We start from the raw sequence: 18,583 nt of genomic DNA, 5'->3' as shown, positions 1-18,583 counted from the left end.
GGTGGTCTTCTTTTTAATATGTGGCTCTAGTATCGCTAGCAAAAGCATCAAACTGAGCCACTGACAAAACTTTGAAAACTTTGAATCGCCCGTGATAATCCCACTGCTCCTTAATTTATTAATTTAATTTATTTTTTAATTTCATTAATTTCATTTATTAATTCATTTTAGGGCTTTGATTTTGATTCTTGCGATTCGATTCAATGTCGATTATTTTGGATACATATCAGGGACAGCACATGCCAAATTTTCTCAAGGAAAAAAAAAATCAACTAATGCTGTAAAATATACATGAGAGTCAGTTGGCACTACATTACTATAATATTGAAGGTTAAAATTGACTGATTTGTGCTGTACAACTGCTTAAATTGCACTTAATTAAGTTTTTATAATAATTAAGTTACAATTAAGTTATTTTTTTTAAATATACACATTTAAATAGTGGCTGTCATAAAAACTTGGACTGATTTATTCAAACATAAATAAAACATTAAAGAACAGTAAAAAATGATAATGAATGTTATATGGTGCATATATTTAGCAAAATGCCCCTACAGTTTATTTTTCTGGCTGACTAATGAGTTTATGGTCACCGAATATGCTTTCTGAGGTAAATGTGACGTTACATGAATTGTTTACAAGCTGTTATATTGACGTCTTTGCGCGGCTGAAACACTGATTGAGCGATTATATGAGACAGGATACGGATTGTAAAGTTGTACTTAGGGATGCACCGAAATGAAAATTCTTGGCCGAAGCCGAACAAAATGAAACACTGGGCCGAATACCGAACACGGTTTTTCGAGTTTCTTTCCCCATGTATTTTGCCAATTTTTTTTCACCATTGCATAAATTAAAAAGCCAAAATGTGCTTTTTACTGTTTTGTCTTGCTTTTTAAAGAAAAAAAATCTATTACAAAACAACAATTTAAAAATATTTAACACTGAACATTTTTAACATTCTAGCAGACACCATACCAACAAATCACAATTTAACTTAAAATTAATAAGTTAGTAAAATAATAATTTTTGGCCATCAGACCCCCTTCTTGAATCAGGCATGTATTTATTTTTTTTTTTTACTGTACAATTAAAAGCAGCCTTGCTGTGAAGAGACTTCTTTTAAAACATTTGAAAATATTACAGGTCCTAATGTGAACACTATGTGTGAATGTTATTAACAGAGCTGTTGTAATGATTATTATCATTATTATTGTCTTACTTTTTATTTTATTTTACAGAACAACAGTAAAATTACAATACTAACATTTATGAATGTTGATAGAGTTCTTTTAGTTTGTGTGATTTGTTACTGACTTTCATATTAATGTTTACACCAGGCTTATTTAAACATAATTATCATGCTTACAATGTTGGAAGTTCAACAAATCAGTCAATGTACTGTGATTGTAGTTGTTAAATAAAAATGTCATTCATATCAATTCATGCATCACCTAATTTCATCGTAACATATAGGCCTGGCCTACAGAAAAGAACATTTATGTTTAATCTATATAATATTGTGTTGGTCATACTATACAATGATTTATAGCTTGTCTTTGTTGAATAATACAGAACATAAAGAGCTTTAAAAAAAAAATTTGCATATTAAATCGCAATCGCAATATTGGAAAAAAAAAATCGCAATTTTATTATTTTCCAAAATCGTTCAGCCCTACTTTGAACCCTGGTTAACAAGCAGATCTGCTGCGAGTTTGTGCAGCGCTGTCAGAATACATGCAATGCACGCGTGTATTAGAAAACAACGTTCTGCAGTTTATTTACTAATTGTTTAAGGCCATTAATCACCCCTTCCTCTTCTCATTGAAGACATGTCGCAGTCCTAAACAGTCTCTCGCTGTCGGTGCTTGTAATGATTTTTGCGTCTTTCTCGGACAGTTTTAAATGCTTCCACACTGCTGACATGTGTGCTGCATTATAAAGAATGCGCGCCTCTCACTCTGCGCTGGTTGCTATTTGATCGCATCATATCATTGTTTGGTACAATTTATTCTGTCTTTTTGCTTATTCGTCCAAACACCGAAAGAGCTTTTTTTGCTATTTTCGGCCGAATAATTTCGGTTGCCGAACATTCGGTGCATCCCTAGTTGTACTCTTTCTTTTAACTTACCTTCGGATGTTTAGTCATGTTTATTTTGTGCTATAACTAGTATTAAAGCAGAGGAGATGATCAGTAGCGCTACTACTGAGGCGCTACAGCGATCTGTCACTTCACATTAAAGAGTGCCAAAATGGCATTTATTGTTTGAATACTGCAATACAATAGACATAAATTTAAATCTGAGACTTTGTTTTATATTAAAAGTACCAAAGCACAATGCTTATTGCGATTTATTGGATGGGAGGTGGGCTTCAATGTTACATCCATTAACTGAAAACAGGTTAGACTAATCGATTCTTGGGATTTAGGAATCGATATTGTTTCGTAAAAATGAGGATCGATTAAAATCGAGATATCGATATTTTTTACCCAGCCCTAATTAATTCATTTATTACTTAATTAATTATCCTTATAAGGAGGGGGAACTCTCCTTCCTATATATATCTCAGGATTGGATGGACCCAATATTTCCTTTCTTTTTCTCTTTTTAAGAAGCAAGAGGACAACAAAATCATCCTCATTGCTTGAAGACTCCATTTAGTACTGTTTTGCGAATTTTTTCGCAACGAATTAATTAATACGCATCTGACTCAGTGTGCAAGGTTTCTGTGCGTGACAAATTTTTAGGATGATAAATACGAAAAAAACGCATACGAAAATTTCGGACTCAATGTGCAAGGAGTTTTACACTGCAAGACTTAATGCACAGATCTATTCTGATTGGTTTTGTCCCGTCTGTTGCTATGTTCAAACATCGCAATCTCAGATTCAATGCCACATTTTAATACAGTCGTCACTCCTGAAACTTTGCAGTGTGTACTTAGCATGAAAAATAAAACATTAATTTAAATTATGAGTGGGGTATATACAGAAAGTGAGCAAAGACGCTCCCTCAAAATCAATGACGCTGATATCAGTTGAGCTCACTGACTGAGTAAAAACTCCCGTTCTAATAAAAAAATCTGTCTATACTGCACAAAAACTCATGTTTATACCTTGTTGGTTATAGCTAAACTATCTGCGAGAGTGCAGAACGAGCTCTGGAAAGCACAATGCTTATTGCGATTTATTGGATGGGAGGTGGGCTTCAATGTTACATCCATTAACTGAAAACAGGTTAGACTAATCGATTCTTGGGATTTAGGAATCGATATTGTTTCGTAAAAATGAGGATCGATTAAAATCGAGATATCGATATTTTTTACCCAGCCCTAATTAATTCATTTATTACTTAATTAATTATCCTTATAAGGAGGGGGAACTCTCCTTCCTCTCTATATCTCAGGATTGGATGGACCCAATATTTCCTTTCTTTTTCTCTTTTTAAGAAGCAAGAGGACAACAAAATCATCCTCATTGCTTGAAGACTCCATTTAGTACTGTTTTGCGAATTTTTTCGCAACGAATTAATTAATACGCATCTGACTCAGTGTGCAAGGTTTCTGTGCGTGACAAATTTTTAGGATGATAAATACGAAAAAAACGCATACGAAAATTTCGGACTCAATGTGCAAGGAGTTTTACACTGCAAGACTTAATGCACAGATCTATTCTGATTGGTTTTGTCCCGTCTGTTGCTATGTTCAAACATCGCAATCTCAGATTCAATGCCACATTTTAATACAGTCGTCACTCCTGAAACTTTGCAGTGTGTACTTAGCATGAAAAATAAAACATTAATTTAAATTATGAGTGGGGTATATACAGAAAGTGAGCAAAGACGCTCCCTCAAAATCAATGACGCTGATATCAGTTGAGCTCACTGACTGAGTAAAAACTCCCGTTCTAATAAAAAAATCTGTCTATACTGCACAAAAACTCATGTTTATACCTTGTTGGTTATAGCTAAACTATCTGCGAGAGTGCAGAACGAGCTCTGGTGATTCTGACTTACAGAATCAGAAATGGTTGGCCATTACATTTACATTTAGTCATTTAGCAGACGCTTTTATCCAAAGCGACTTACAAATGAGGACAATGGACGCAATCCAAATCCACAACAGAGCAATGATATGCAAGTGCTATGCATTCACATGCTCAACAAACATATCTGTGATTGGCTACAATGCTCAGCGCTGCAAAAACACATTGTAAATTGAAACCTTTGATGCTCTTCACAGACACTCACACAAATACAGGAGCGTTTGAAATGTAGTACTCGGTACTACCGCTACTGTGGAAAGGCTGGTATCCTTACTTGTTTGAAATTGAAGTTTTGACTTGATACTGGAGTACTGGTTCTTTTGACAGCACTGATCAGAGCTACAGTGTACAGATCACACAGAAGTCAGTTTGTAGTGAACATGGGATCTCCACAGCTGCTGCTAACCCTGGCAAAGTCAGATGAAAAAAGCAATGAAACAAGCCGGTTTCTGGAATAAACGATCCTTGGTCCTGCATTATTGATACTTCACGAGCCAATCAGTCAAATATCTAGAAATCTGATATACAAGGAGTGTAAAATTCTAACCCTTCATGTCATGACATGGCCATCACCTGTAAGCTGAGATGTTCGTTCGTTAGTTGGTCTGAGAGGGTTTTTATTCATTGAGCTCATCCTGGAATGTCTGTTGGTATTTCAGTAGTTTTCAAGCAACTAGACGTGTTTAGTTGATTTAATATCTGCATTCTGTTGCTCATTTTCAATTGTTTTGATTAGCTGAGATAGTTTATTTTATTTTATTTTTTCCCACAGTGCTTTTAGAGTTGTCAGTGGAACTGTAAGTCTCTCACAGTTTTAGATGATTTCCAACAGCATGCTCAATGCTTATAGAGGGTCTTGAGCTGAAGATGATGAAAACCAAAATTTAAGATGATGCTGTTTTGGTTCTGATAAGTTTGCATCAGCTCTTTGCATAGCAAATGTAAGGCTTGTGGAGCACATGGATATGAGGTGTGTGTGTGTGTTGGTTAGGACCGGCAGTGTGACTAGCCTAAATCTCATCTCACAGTATGAGTGATTTTATCACAGTAACTGCATACATCATGATGCAGTTATTTTGGAAGTTCAGTGAAAAATGGTAAGTGCTAGTCAACAGCATGTGTGACGCTTCAGTGCCATTGAATGTGTTTGAGGAAGAGGCGGGTCAGATGTAAAGGCCAGTTCACAGCACACCGACACATGCAGACCAACACCGACAGCTGACTGAGCACAGTCACTTCTCAGACACTCCAAGACCCCACAAACAGCGATTCAACGTGTTCAGCGGGTAAAAAACAAGTGCCACAGTGACCGTGTCTGTTGCCGTCTGTCGGTACAGTGTGAATTGGCCTTAAAACCAGAACAGTGCTTTCACCTTGCTTCTGCTTGTTTAGAAAGACGAAGGTATTTATCCTCATCCTTATGTGCATGCAATAAAAAGATCTATACCAAAAAGGTCGATTTCAGTATAAATATCATTGAAAAGATCTTGTTTACTTTATACTTTGTAAAATAAAAAGCATTTTATTAACGTGTTATTGCAGTGCATGAAATTATTTTAAAAGATAAAGTCATTACCTTTGACTACATTTAACCAAATTGTAAACAGTTAGCTTATGTTTGAATTTTAAGAATAAATAATCTAAATAAATAACCTATAGGTTCTTAAAAAGAACCAAAAATGAACATTCTGTCAATATTCATTTATCCTCATGTTGAATTTCAGAACTTAAAGTATATTCTGAAGAATTTTTTTTGTGTGTGTTTAGAATGAAAGCATGAAACAACAAATGAATTAATAAATTAATAAATAGAATAAACAAACAAAAAACACTAGATATTTTTCAAAATATCTACTTATGTGTTCCACAGAAGAAAGAAAGTCATGCACGTTTGGAACGACGATGTAAATCATATAAGAATTTTTTTTATGAGTTAGCTTTTGCAAAAGCTGTGGTTGTTTTTAGTAAAACTTTACTTTGTTGAATACACAGTTATTTTTTTACTGACTGTCAAAAAGCAACCTTTTTTTTTGCACCAGATTTTCAACATTTACCAAAAGTGGAAACACTAAAACTGTGGTATTCAAATAAATGCATAAAACTATTAAATAATTGAATTAATCTTATTAAAAAGTAATCCAATAAAAAATGTTGGCAAAGAAAGTGCTTCACAACAGACATTTACTGTTTAATAAAAACAAAATGAAAATTGTGTGATATTTCAATTATTTGTTACTTTGAGAAGTACATTCTATTGAAGAGTAGTAATACATTTGTCATAATTTCTTCAAGTTAAAGAGTGTTTAAACCTAGGGCTGGGCGATATGGCCAAGAAAATTATCACAATATTTTTTTTTTCATATCATTCGATATCGATAATTATCACAATAAATGTCAAATCTTTATTTCTTTCAAGTTTAAAGCCAGATTTTTGCTCCAAAGTGAAAGTTGTAGAAACCAGACCATTAATTTTCCTTAACAAAATAAATATCTTAATAGACAAATTAATTTCTTAGTTTCTGCATGTGATATCGTTTCAAATCAAGAAACAGGTTTGTGTTGCCTGAAAATATTAATAATAATATTACTTTTTTTTTCTCTTAGAAATGCACATTTGATTTGTAGTAGCAGCTTGAGTTAGGATGCAGATGTAATTTTTTGTTCATTTTCAAAATTAGTAAAATCTGTAAAAATGGTAGTAACCTCATTTTTATATAGTAAAATTTTATTTATTATTATTTTTTAATTAATCATTGGTATTCCATAGTAGCATACATTTAAAAACACAGTTAAAACCACACATATAGCACACCTCAGTACCACGGTAAAAATATAACTCTATGGTTTTTAGGTATTTGTATGAAAAACAGTAGTCTAAAAACATTTAGTATAGGCTAAATGCACACATGCTTAATCACTTAATCACACAAAAATACTGTAATTATATTCCATTACTCCTTTAATATATTTAATTCATGTCTACATTAATAATATAATAAAACTCGATACAAATACCCACATTTCTGACACAATACCACGATGCAGTGAGTGTTACTACAGTAAATCCATGGTAAATTATGGCGATTGATGCCAGAATGATGCCTTCTGACTGTATTGTTGCGTACAGTGTTTCTCCTGTTTGTCAGCGCTGTTTAAAATCACGGAGTAATTTGTGTTGTTCGCTGAATTCAAGAGCTTCACACTCTGTTGATGACGAAGTTATTTAACTCACACTGTATGCATACACTAGTGTGCGCTTAAAAAAAAAGTGTTTTTTGGCTTGAAATATCCCTGTACTTGTGCCCATGCGTAATGGGGAGTCCTGGCACCAGATCCAATGTTAAAGAAGAGTGTTGTTGATGACTTTAATGGAAACCCTCTCTCTTGGAGTTTTTGGAGCCGTTTTCTTTGCTGAAACAGCAGTGTTCATTGTGCACCACACCTAGACATCTGAGGACCACGAATCAGCACATAAACAGAGATCTCCAGACGCAGCGTAGTTTTGTGCTACAGGAGAATGCTTCGAATACCATAATATGTAGTGTGTAATATTCCTTAGTCATTCTGTCATCATTTACTCACACTCATTTGCTTCAAACCTGTATGACTTTCTTCCTTCTGTGGAACATAAAAGCTCCAATGGTTCCTACGTTCATCTTTTGTGTTCCACCGAAGAAAGAAAGTCATACAGGTTTGAAGCCAGTGCATTACACGCTGTCATATTTTCCATGATGTTTGAATATCTGCTTTAATCCATAGTGCCCCTGAAATCAAACGACCAGTTCATATTTGCGCGATTTTTTTGCGCAGCTCGTCAGTGAACAACGGCTCTGTGTAGTTAATGCTGCTCAATGTGAAAGCCCACAGGTGATGGGGATTTACCGCTGATTACAGAACCGGCTTTCTGACAAGATGCGCATTAAATATCGCATGCGATTTATCGTGCAGCCCTAATATATATGTATATAATATAATATATACTATAAAATTAAAAGACATTTCATTTAAATGCATAGCACAGTAATGAAGGGAGCAACATATGATAGAACAGAACAAAAAAGACAAAAAATAATCTTTCATTGCGCAAAAGTATAATATTTCTACCTTGTTTTCACTCAAAACGAAACTACTCTGCTGTGCTGTGCTGTGCTGTGCGCACGTGAGACTGTTACTTAAAACTGTGCTTTATAGTATTTATTTATCGCGAGTTGTTCAAATCGCGGTAATCTAATACGGTTTTAATGATAATTAAAAGATGAAACGGTAATACTAACCGTGGGGAATTTTATCATGATTTATCGTCAAACCGGTAATCGTTACATCCCTAGCTTGAAGCCAACACGGAGTCACAACGCGCAGCATAAAAAAGGGAAGAGATATTGCTGCGTAGTGTATTATATCTGTGCGATAATTTATTGAGCCTTTTCTTTTTAATGGTTTTGAAATCTCAGTTATTGTGCGCTCTTGAAGAGAGTTTCATCGTTTTGAGTGTAGTAACCGAACGTGACACGCAGTTTGAATGCTGAATGGAGGATGACAGACAGACGCAGCAGGGAGAAGACTTTACGTGAACTTGACTTAAATATTCATTTCTACTTCACATTTGACTATGGAATGGCTTCAGAACACTTAAAATATAGTGCACGAAAACTTTATGGTGCTTTATAATGTTTTTGTGCCTTTCATGGGGCTTAACAATAACACAGAGTAGTATACACACAATATCAGATTTGGATCGGACTCGTCTGACCGATACCCGATCCGGCAGAAAATAGCAGTATCGGAGCCGATACCGATGCTGAGTATCGGATCGATGCATCCCTAGGATCAATACCAATGTTTCGTGCGCGAACGTCAGCTCCAGACAAAGTAAGTGTCACGCATTTGTTTTCCAAATTGCCTTTCTGAAAGAGCTTTTTGGCACTCTGTAATGCTAATTGCTAAAGCTATCATTGTCTCTGCCTGCTTTCACTGATGCTGCCTTCACGTGCTACCAGAATGATCGTAAATAGGAATGTGGGAGTTAGGGCTGGGCGATTTTTCCGATTTGATCAATTAATTCAAATTGAATGTTTTGCCACGATTTTATTTTTTAGAAATCGAGGAATCGCGATTTTGAATAGAAATATTACCAAACATTAGACTTATGCCAGTGAAAGAGAAAAGAAAGATCCAACCGCATGTCGGCGCACGTGAATAACCGCTCACGTGTGACGCGCTCTGTGAAGCAACATGTAGAATATATCGCTAGGCACCATTCACACAGAATGCGCTTTTGTGTTGACAAAGATGCGACGCGGGCAGAGGAATAGGAAAAACATGCAAGAAGATGGGAGTGAACTTCTTTTAACTTGAGCGCTGCATTTTTAGACTGCCGTTTCATGCATGAGATGCTGCAAGAGACACGAGCGCAACAGTCAAACAGTCAAACATGTTTACACAGAAAAAAACTATGGAAAAGCAGTGCAATCGAATAAAAAACCTGTAACTACTATATGTCTGATATTTCATGTTTGCATCATGGTGACAGACTGAAAGCTGCTGTTGTTTTTACAGAACATTTATAGTTAATATTAGTCTACTGGTGTTATACCTCAAGTCATTTTGAATTTGAATTACCTTGACTTTTGAGATTTTTTAAAAGCATTTTCCTCATATTATTTCTGAACATATAATATGTATAACTATAAGACACGTTTTGTTCAATATGTAGTTGTAGTTCATGCATCTTTTCTGCAAAGGTATTTAAAGGGGTCTTTGTTTAACATTTACATCACGTGTGGTGCACTTAAAATAGAAATTTCTTTAACTAGAGGGTTAATAAAGAAAAAGTTACATGGATCATGTTGTAGTTACATTTTCAAGTTGACTAGTAAAATGTGGAAAATAATGTGTTTTTTTAACTTTAAACCGCATAAACACATTTCATTACACCAAATACACAAAATAATGTTATTTGTAGCAGCATCATATGACCCCTTTAACAAATTGTTGACAACTTCATGTGTGCTGCACTTGGAATAGAATTTTCTTTAACTAGAGGGTTAATAAAGAAAAAGTTACTTGAATCATGTTGTAGTTACATTTTCAAGTTGACTAGTTAAAAATCGTAAAAAAAAACAAAATCGAGAATCGGTCAAACGTTTTGAAACAAATCGAGATTTAAATTTTTTGCCAAATCACCCAGCCCTAGTGGGAGTTTAAAGTTGCATATGAAAGCAATGTGAAGTCGACCGCTTCAATTTGTATATTGTACAATCATAATCTCATAGCAGACAAACTGGCTAAACCAACTGTCTGCTAGCCGCCTCAAGTCACAGAAATCAGTTAATTCTCAGCACATAGAGACTCTTTCACCTAGATATCACACTATAGAGATTGTGTCTGTTCCCCGAACTAGAAAATACAAAAAACGTCCAAACCAAATTAAGAGTAACAATTTAATTGATGTTCAACAAATAAAAAACAGATGCAATATGGATAAACAAATGATAAAGCTTGGCTTATTGAATATCAGGTCCCTTTCTACGAAAGCACTTTTTGTAAATGATATGATCACTGATCATAAACTAGATGTGCTCTGTTATTAGTGTTTACTATTGTCATTTTGCATTATTGACACACTATTTTCCTAATTAATGCTGTTCAGTTGCTTTGACACAATCTGTATTGTTAAAAGCGCTATATAAATAAAGGTGACTTGACTTGACTCATAATCACATGTGGGACTTGTAAAGTTTGTGATAGCAGCTAAGGCACAATGAGACCAGTTGTCGTTTTATTTTTTATCGTGCCGTGCTCCCCGTCTGTGTTATTCATAAACAATCATTCATTTATGCACAGTACAATCAGATGACTGACTCTTAAACCGAGTACGTTTTCTGTAAAGATAACAGGCTTGTACTAATAGTGGAATGTTTATTTGTGTTTGTGTTTATTTGTATGCCAGAGCTTGAGCTCTTGAAGCTCCGCCCTCTTCTGAAAGGGGGTCGGGAGCACCAGCTCATTTGCATTTAAAGGGACACACACAAAAGTCACCGATGGAGTTTTGGTTCCTTGCCGCTGTCGCCTCTGGCTTGCTTAGTTGGGGACACTTCATTTCCGGCGATATCGTTGACTTGATTGCAAATTATTGCAAAGATACTATTTAAACTGAACTGAGCTGGATGATGACATCACTGAATTCAATGATGAACTGCCTTTAACTGAAAAATTAGTGTTTACTATTGTCATTTTGCATTATTGACACACTATTTTCCTAATTAATGCTGTTCAGTTGCTTTGACACAATCTGTATTGTTAAAAGCGCTATATAAATAAAGGTGACTTGACTTGACTCATAATCACATGTGGGACTTGTAAAGTTTGTGATAGCAGCTAAGGCACAATGAGACCAGTTGTCGTTTTATTTTTTATCGTGCCGTGCTCCCCGTCTGTGTTATTCATAAACAATCATTCATTTATGCACAGTACAATCAGATGACTGACTCTTAAACCGAGTACGTTTTCTGTAAAGATAACAGGCTTGTACTAATAGTGGAATGTTTATTTGTGTTTGTGTTTATTTGTATGCCAGAGCTTGAGCTCTTGAAGCTCCGCCCTCTTCTGAAAGGGGGTCGGGAGCACCAGCTCATTTGCATTTAAAGGGACACACACAAAAACAGCGCGTTTTGGCTCATACCCTAAAAGTGGCAATTTTAACAAGCTTTAAAAAATTATCTGTAGGGTATTTAGAGCTAAAACTTGATATACACACTCTGGGGACATCAGAGACTTATTTACATCTTGTAAAAAGGGGCATAATAGGTCACTTTGAGGTCTCTCACACGTGAAATAATTAACATTGGTAATTCTAAACGGGTAAATGGGAATCCTGGGTAATCTTGTTTTATGTTTCAAACTGCTCATAATTTACAATAAAGTTAATCCTGGATATTCATAATCTGATGTGTCACACTGTATATAACCCTGGGTTACTGTTATTATTTGCATACTTAATTTTTGTAGTGGCAACAGTCATAACTAGATAAACAAATTCACATTTGGTTTTCAACTATTGAAAATTGGTAAGATTCAACAATTTGGACATGGAGCTGCACTGAGATCCCGATATCTCTGGGACTGAAAATGAAGATTTCTAAAGAAAAATTTTTTTAGTAACCAGAATCTAAAATCATATTAAGATATCTTTAATACTTCTTGAGTTACAGGCATGCGAACTTTGGGAAAAGAACATTTTTGGCACTCAGACAGGTCTGTTCTATGCAAGTGATTTGATGGAGGGAAATTAGTTACATTTCTAGTTTCAGCATTACTTATTCTTCAGACATTCCTCTTTAAAAGAAAGAAAAAGTATCAGCTGAATGCAAAATGACCCACATTTGGTTTTTGACCACTGAAAATGTGTACATTTGAACAATTTACTCCTGGATCCATATTGAGATTCAAGTATCTCTAGAATGGAACCAAATAAGGGCCTTAAAAATGAAAATGTCAAAAGAAAAGTTTAAGACACAAAATCTAAAAGGACTTTAAGATGTTTTTAATACTTCTTAAGTTACAGGCATGCAAACTTTGGAGAAAAAACTTTAAAAGAGCCTTTTCCCATTTATAAACGGTCACCTTTATTGGCACATAATGCAACAAAGATTGCTATAAAGTCAGGTTTTACTAATAGACCTACCAATCTCTGTGTAAAAATAACATTATGATGCTGCCATCTTTCTGAAGTCATTTTTACACCCTTGTAATTTGGCTCTGAATCTCAGGTGAAAATTGCCATTTTGACCCCCCTCTACAAAATAGTGGATTACTCTGTAAATATTCATCCATTACATTTAAAATATTTTGGCTTTCATCACTATACACGTTTATCTTACTAAAGAAAAAAATATTAGCAAACTCAAAAATGAGAGCCAGGGACCTCAGGCTGAGTTGACATGGAGTGACCCAACAATTGTTACAAAGCACATATAAATGTTGCATTTTAACCGCAAAGTCACTAGATATCTTGTGTCTCTAGGCATAGCAAACTCCGTAAATTACTGGAAATAAATACACAATATATGCTGTTCACACAAACAACAGCGTTTTATTGATTTGCCGATTTTTTTCAGAAGGCCCTATTGTGTTCACACATGATCTCCAAATGGGAATTATTTACCAGTAATTTTCTGGAGAAGACTGTATGTGTGAAAGCACCTATAGTGCTCGTAGTGCTCCATATTCAGCCGTATCTAAATGAACTAACATAACACCATGAAGAAAAAGGTACAAATCAGGGACAAAACAAAAGTGCAATCTGCAAAAGTGCAATTTTGCACAAAAGTGCAAAAGTTCTTTTAGTACCACTATTACATATATGTACAATTATGTAAATTAACACAATGACTGATGTGATATTTAGATAACCAAAATGACAATATGAAAAAAAAGACAAAACGAAGTGCAATTTATTCGTTTCTTTTGGTACATGTTAAAATGTAAAATGTTTTTTTTATTTTAAGTAAATTAACACACAGAATGGATGCTCAGTCGTATTTAAATGTTACAACAGGTACCAAAAGTGCATTCTATGTAAGTATGGCTATAACATAATAATAATAATAATAATAATAATATATTTTTATTTAATAATATGATATTTAATAATAATAATAATAAACAATAATTTTATGGCTATATATGATATACTGTATAATCCCACATGTATAATTTTGGCCAAATTGTCCATCCTTAACAAACAAGCATGCACATTAAACCTGGATTTTTTAATATTTTTTTTATGCTTGAAATCACTGCCACAAGTTTTAATAGAAAAAGGTTTCCCCAAATCATGCAGTCCTAGTGACTGTGGTTTCATCTGCCATTATATTCCCCAAACAGAGCTGCGTGCTGTGGTGTGAACACTAGTATAACAGCTCGAGTGGCTCTGATCCCTCATACCTTCTTTAGCTCCATGATAATCTCCCCAGCCTTTGATGGCACCCCGATACATACTTTGTCCTTGTAATCCAGGCATGACGAGAACTAAAATTAACCCTATCATGGCCTGCAGTCAGTGTGAGGCTCTAGTCTGCCTGCAAACACTCAGGTGGCCATTCAAAGAGGCTTAGCGGGGACACCTGTCTCTGCTTGTGTCTGTCTCTTACTTTCACTCAGTCTCAGTCTCCTCCCCATCGAGCTTCCTCAGCCTGAACCACTCCCACTAACGTGTCAAAACAGATCTGTCCTTGAGACGTCTTTTTCTGTCCAGACACTGATGCTGCCGCTCTGTGTTTTGGAATAAGAGCTGATATGTCTGACTGAAATAACCCGTTGCGACGTGTCTAGATCTATCGACACACATTCACGCATGCAGAAAGATGCAGAAAGTGAACTCTGATCCTAAATGGACACGACTGCATCCTCTGCTTTTCTGCTGGATCTGATCCCATATTCCGTAAGTAGAAACTGTATTGACAGCCATCTACAGTGAGAGTAAATCACTCCCATTTGCGACTACATTGTGCGCTGGGCAACTAAATAATGTCATTACTCGTTAGCCACTTGCTAATAGATAATAATTTTACTCGCTAGTGATTGAGTTAGAGGCTGAGAATAAGTTTAGCACAGATATATTTGTGACCCTGGACCACAAACCCAGTCATAAGGGTCCATTTTTTGATGATCAAATTTTTTTTTTTCATCAGCTTTCCATTGATGTATGGTGTGTTAGGATAGGACAATATTTGACCGAGATACAACTATTTCAAAATCTGGAATCTGAGGGTGCAAAAAAATCAAACTATTGAGAAAATCGCCTTTAAAGTTGTCCAAATGAAGTTCTTAGCAATGCATATTACTAATCAAAAATTAAGTTTTGATATATTTACTGTAGGAAATTTACAAAATATCTTCATGGAACATGATCTTTACTTAATATCCTAATGATTTTTGGCATAAAAGAAAAATCTATAATTTTGACCAATACAATGTATTGTTGGCTATTGCTACAAATATACCCCAGCGACTTAAGACTGCTTTTGTGCTCCAGGGTCACATTTTCAGTCATCTACATCGCTTGAGTTTCGCTGTCTGTGTGTTTACAGCCCAGCATGCATTATTCCTATTGATATCAATGGATGCACAACATAACACATTGAATTGATGTGCTACATGTAAATGATATTCATTCTTGTTTTGAAGTTCAGAATTGAAGTTCAGAATGATGGGGCTGTTTTTTTTCTTCTTCAGTTCAGAAATACCACTTATTTCAACAGTTGAACAGGATCTGTTTCCAGCAATGGCACAAGCGGCTGTTCAAGTCTCTGTGTTTAGGATCAGTGTGCTCAATAATGTGACTCTGGACTTTATTAAGTATGTTTTAATTAAATTATGTAAACAAAATAAAAACAATCAAAAACATTATTTTAATCTCCTCACATTCTTTCTTATCTGCCTGAGTCACTTTCCTCACTTATGTAAGGTGTGAATCACAAAATATTCATGGCCATTGTCTTGCATACGGCCTTTCTAACACAAATCATGTCTTACAAAAGTTAAATCAATATGTTGTTTTCTGTGAACGAGTGAACAGGATGATTTTCACATCATTTTACAGCAAAAACTCTAGTCTACCGCATCCAGTTCTCAAAAGTCTTGTGAACAAATGTTTTGTATGTATTTTAAGGCCTGTTCACGCCAAAGACAATAACTATAAAGATAATGATAAAGATATCATTCTAAAAAGTCCACACCACAGCTATAACGATAAAAGCACAGAGTCATTGGAATCACTTTAAGAACGTTTTTTTCAGCTGATGAACGATAGCATTGACACCCGATCAGAATCCGTCCTGCGATAACGAGCTCGATAATCTAAAGCGGCGGATGAGTGTGCGCTTATAAACCGACGGTATCGTCCGCTGGTGTGGATGCTAATATAGTTATCTTTATAGTTATTCTTAGTTTGAACAGGCCTTTATGGTCTCATTTCAGTGACTTACAAATTTAATTTTTTCACTATCCACACATAAGCATTGTTTTCTCAAAAACAGAGGTTGCGTTAACCGAAGATACTCCGTCATTGACAGAATTTTTTTTAGCAGTGACGGAAAAATCTGAAGGCGGTCCGTCACTTTGACAGATTACACTGAGGATAATCTATTGTAATTTATAATTGTAATTCCCACCCCTGTCCAGTTGGTGGCAAGTGCGCTCCAGTGTGGCAGCAGAGCATGGGATCATCAGCCTCCAGAACAAAAATAAAACTGTCACCAGTCTTTTGCTCTGCTTTGATTACGCACAGGCGAGTTCCACTAGCAAAGTGAAAGAGATGATCAGTTCAGTGCGCTGCCGCTTTGCTTGATCTGAGGTGGCTACAGTGATCTATCACGCCCATTAAAGAGCACCAAAACGGTATTTATTTTGCTTGAATTTCCATAAAATGGACAGAATTTGAAATCTGAGACTGTTTCATATCAAAAGTAACAACGCACAAAGCTTAGCCTATTGCGATTTACTGGATGGGAGGCGCACTATATGCACTGTTCATTCATTAACTGAAAACAGCATTGATTGGGATTTAAGAATCGATATTGTTTCATAAAAATGAGAATCTATTAAAATCGAGAAATCGATTTGTTTTACCCAGCCCTAGCATATTTAGTTGTTTTTAGTGGCCTTCGCTGTCACTGCGGGGTGTTGAACATGAAAAGTGACACACAGTCTTTGTTCATCTGTTCTCTTCATAAATAAATGCATAAGGCTATATGCTCGTCCTGTAGGTTCATTATTAAAAATGAAAATGTCAACAAAAATACAAGCAATTAAATGTGTTAATATAATTAAAATATGAAAATTAAAAGTGCAGTAATGATAGATTTTGACGGAATTTTTACGACCCGAATGTTAAAGTCTAAAGCCTCGTACACACTGGGATTATTATTGCGCACGCTTATCGCTGACGTTTTTCGACACGTCTTTTGTGTTCATACCCAAGCGATTTTCGCTGGCGATGAGCCGAGTGAACGTGCAAATTTACTCCCTGACATTAGATGGCGCTTAATAAAAAACAGAAATACCTAGCACCACCAAGTCGTGTTTTACTGTAACTTCAGCAGCTCCAGGCATGTAAACAAAAGCACCAATCTCATTGGTCGGCCAGTTTTTAACGCGGCGCGTCAAACCAAAAAAACGAGCCCGAGGCGGTTTTTTAAAAATTACGCTTTTATCGCGCGCGATATTCGTCCCGGTGTGAACAAGCCTTAATGCAACCTCTGTTTAAAAACACAAAGTTCATGCTGCTCACATATTATTGTAACCCAGTTTCTGTTGATTACAGTGTAATCAGACTTTAGCCGTGAATATGCTTGTAAGAAACTGAGAAAAGCACAAATGTCAGGGGATGTCAAAACTTCTCCAGGGCCCAGAAACCCCATCAGACCCCAGAGGGATAAAGGAAATATCTGGTCACTGAGATTGAATTGCGCTCAGTGATGGTGTTGTTTGTTTGCATGTGTAGCGCCTGCTCAAACTGAAGTGTGGGTGTTTGGTGAATGAGAGTGTTTTGCTCTGTGATAGCATGCGCAAAAGTGGCACAGCTGCTGTTTAGTGAATAGTCTGGGCTGTGTTGTAATATATAAGGATATAAAACATTCATCTAAGTTCAGAATGGCTTTGTGTTTGTTTACAAACAAATCATTCCTATGACAATATGTTAGTCAATATGTCAGTCTTGTAATGTTTACAAATATTGCTGCAGCTTTGTTCTTTCCTGCTAAAGCTAAAGCATTCTTTGAGTTTTACAGTACGTCTTCAATTGTAATAAAATCGACGCTGAAATGCAATTGTAACTCACCTGATCAGACTTGAAAAATTATTTGATCAAGGTCAAGGTCAAATAATCTTAAGATTAGGGCATAATTTGTCTTTGATGTGCTTTTATATCATTGGGATTTTTTTCTCATGTTTAATAATTGGTGCACAGCCCTTCAAAGAGGTTTTGGCTAATAAAGCAGAAGGCTGAATGAATGAATGCTCAGTTGAGTGAAGATGAGCCCTTAAATAGCCACTAAAGCTGATGCTTGTACTGATACAGAGACGAGTGATGTAAGCAGACGAGCCCTACAAATCTCATTTACTGTGGGGACAGTCTCCATTCAGGCACGGTGGAAAGTCTAAGCAGATTAATGTCGTTTGTGAGTCTCTTTCCAAACAACATTTGGCAGATGAGCCAGCCTTCAAAGTTCCCTAGTTGTTCTGAAATAAATACTGGCTGAGTTTGGTTTTCATGTGTTGAGTATTAAAGCGAAAAGACAAAATTCTGCCTCATGTCATTCCATTTCTTTTCTTTTTTCTTTGTCTTTATAACTGGACATGGTGAAGTGCAGGTGGAGGAGTTTGCAGCGTGTTTATGTTTGCAGGCCTGCGCAGGTGTGTTTACTGAATATTTTGGGTGGGAGGCTTCAGATTCTAGAGAGCATCTGATTGGACAGAAAATAAGATGAGAAGCTGAAGTGCAAAATTGTGACCCTCTCTGTGAAATCCAGGCTAAAG

At 35.7% G+C, this 18,583-nt stretch overlaps 1 protein-coding gene across 2 annotated transcripts in view; it reads left to right on the top strand.

Annotated features, from left to right (window-relative positions):
- Window positions 1-18,583, top strand: part of ip6k1 (inositol hexakisphosphate kinase 1) — a 49,051-nt gene that overhangs the window by 5,094 nt on the left and 25,374 nt on the right. The window contains exon 1 of one of the 2 annotated variants that reach the window (XM_016509943.1): window positions 14,288-14,486. The exons of the other annotated variant lie outside the window; for it this stretch is intronic. The gene's annotated coding sequence lies outside the window, so the exon portion shown is untranslated. Of the gene's footprint in view, window positions 1-14,287; window positions 14,487-18,583 lie in introns of those variants that run through there. 2 annotated transcript variants of the gene reach the window in all.

The sequence above is a fragment of the Sinocyclocheilus rhinocerous genome, unplaced genomic scaffold, assembly GCF_001515625.1.
Source record: "Sinocyclocheilus rhinocerous isolate Xijiao unplaced genomic scaffold, SAMN03320098_v1.1 scaffold3797, whole genome shotgun sequence".
Taxonomy (NCBI): Eukaryota; Metazoa; Chordata; class Actinopteri; order Cypriniformes; family Cyprinidae; genus Sinocyclocheilus; species Sinocyclocheilus rhinocerous.
This window is presented reverse-complemented; position numbering and strand designations above follow the sequence as displayed.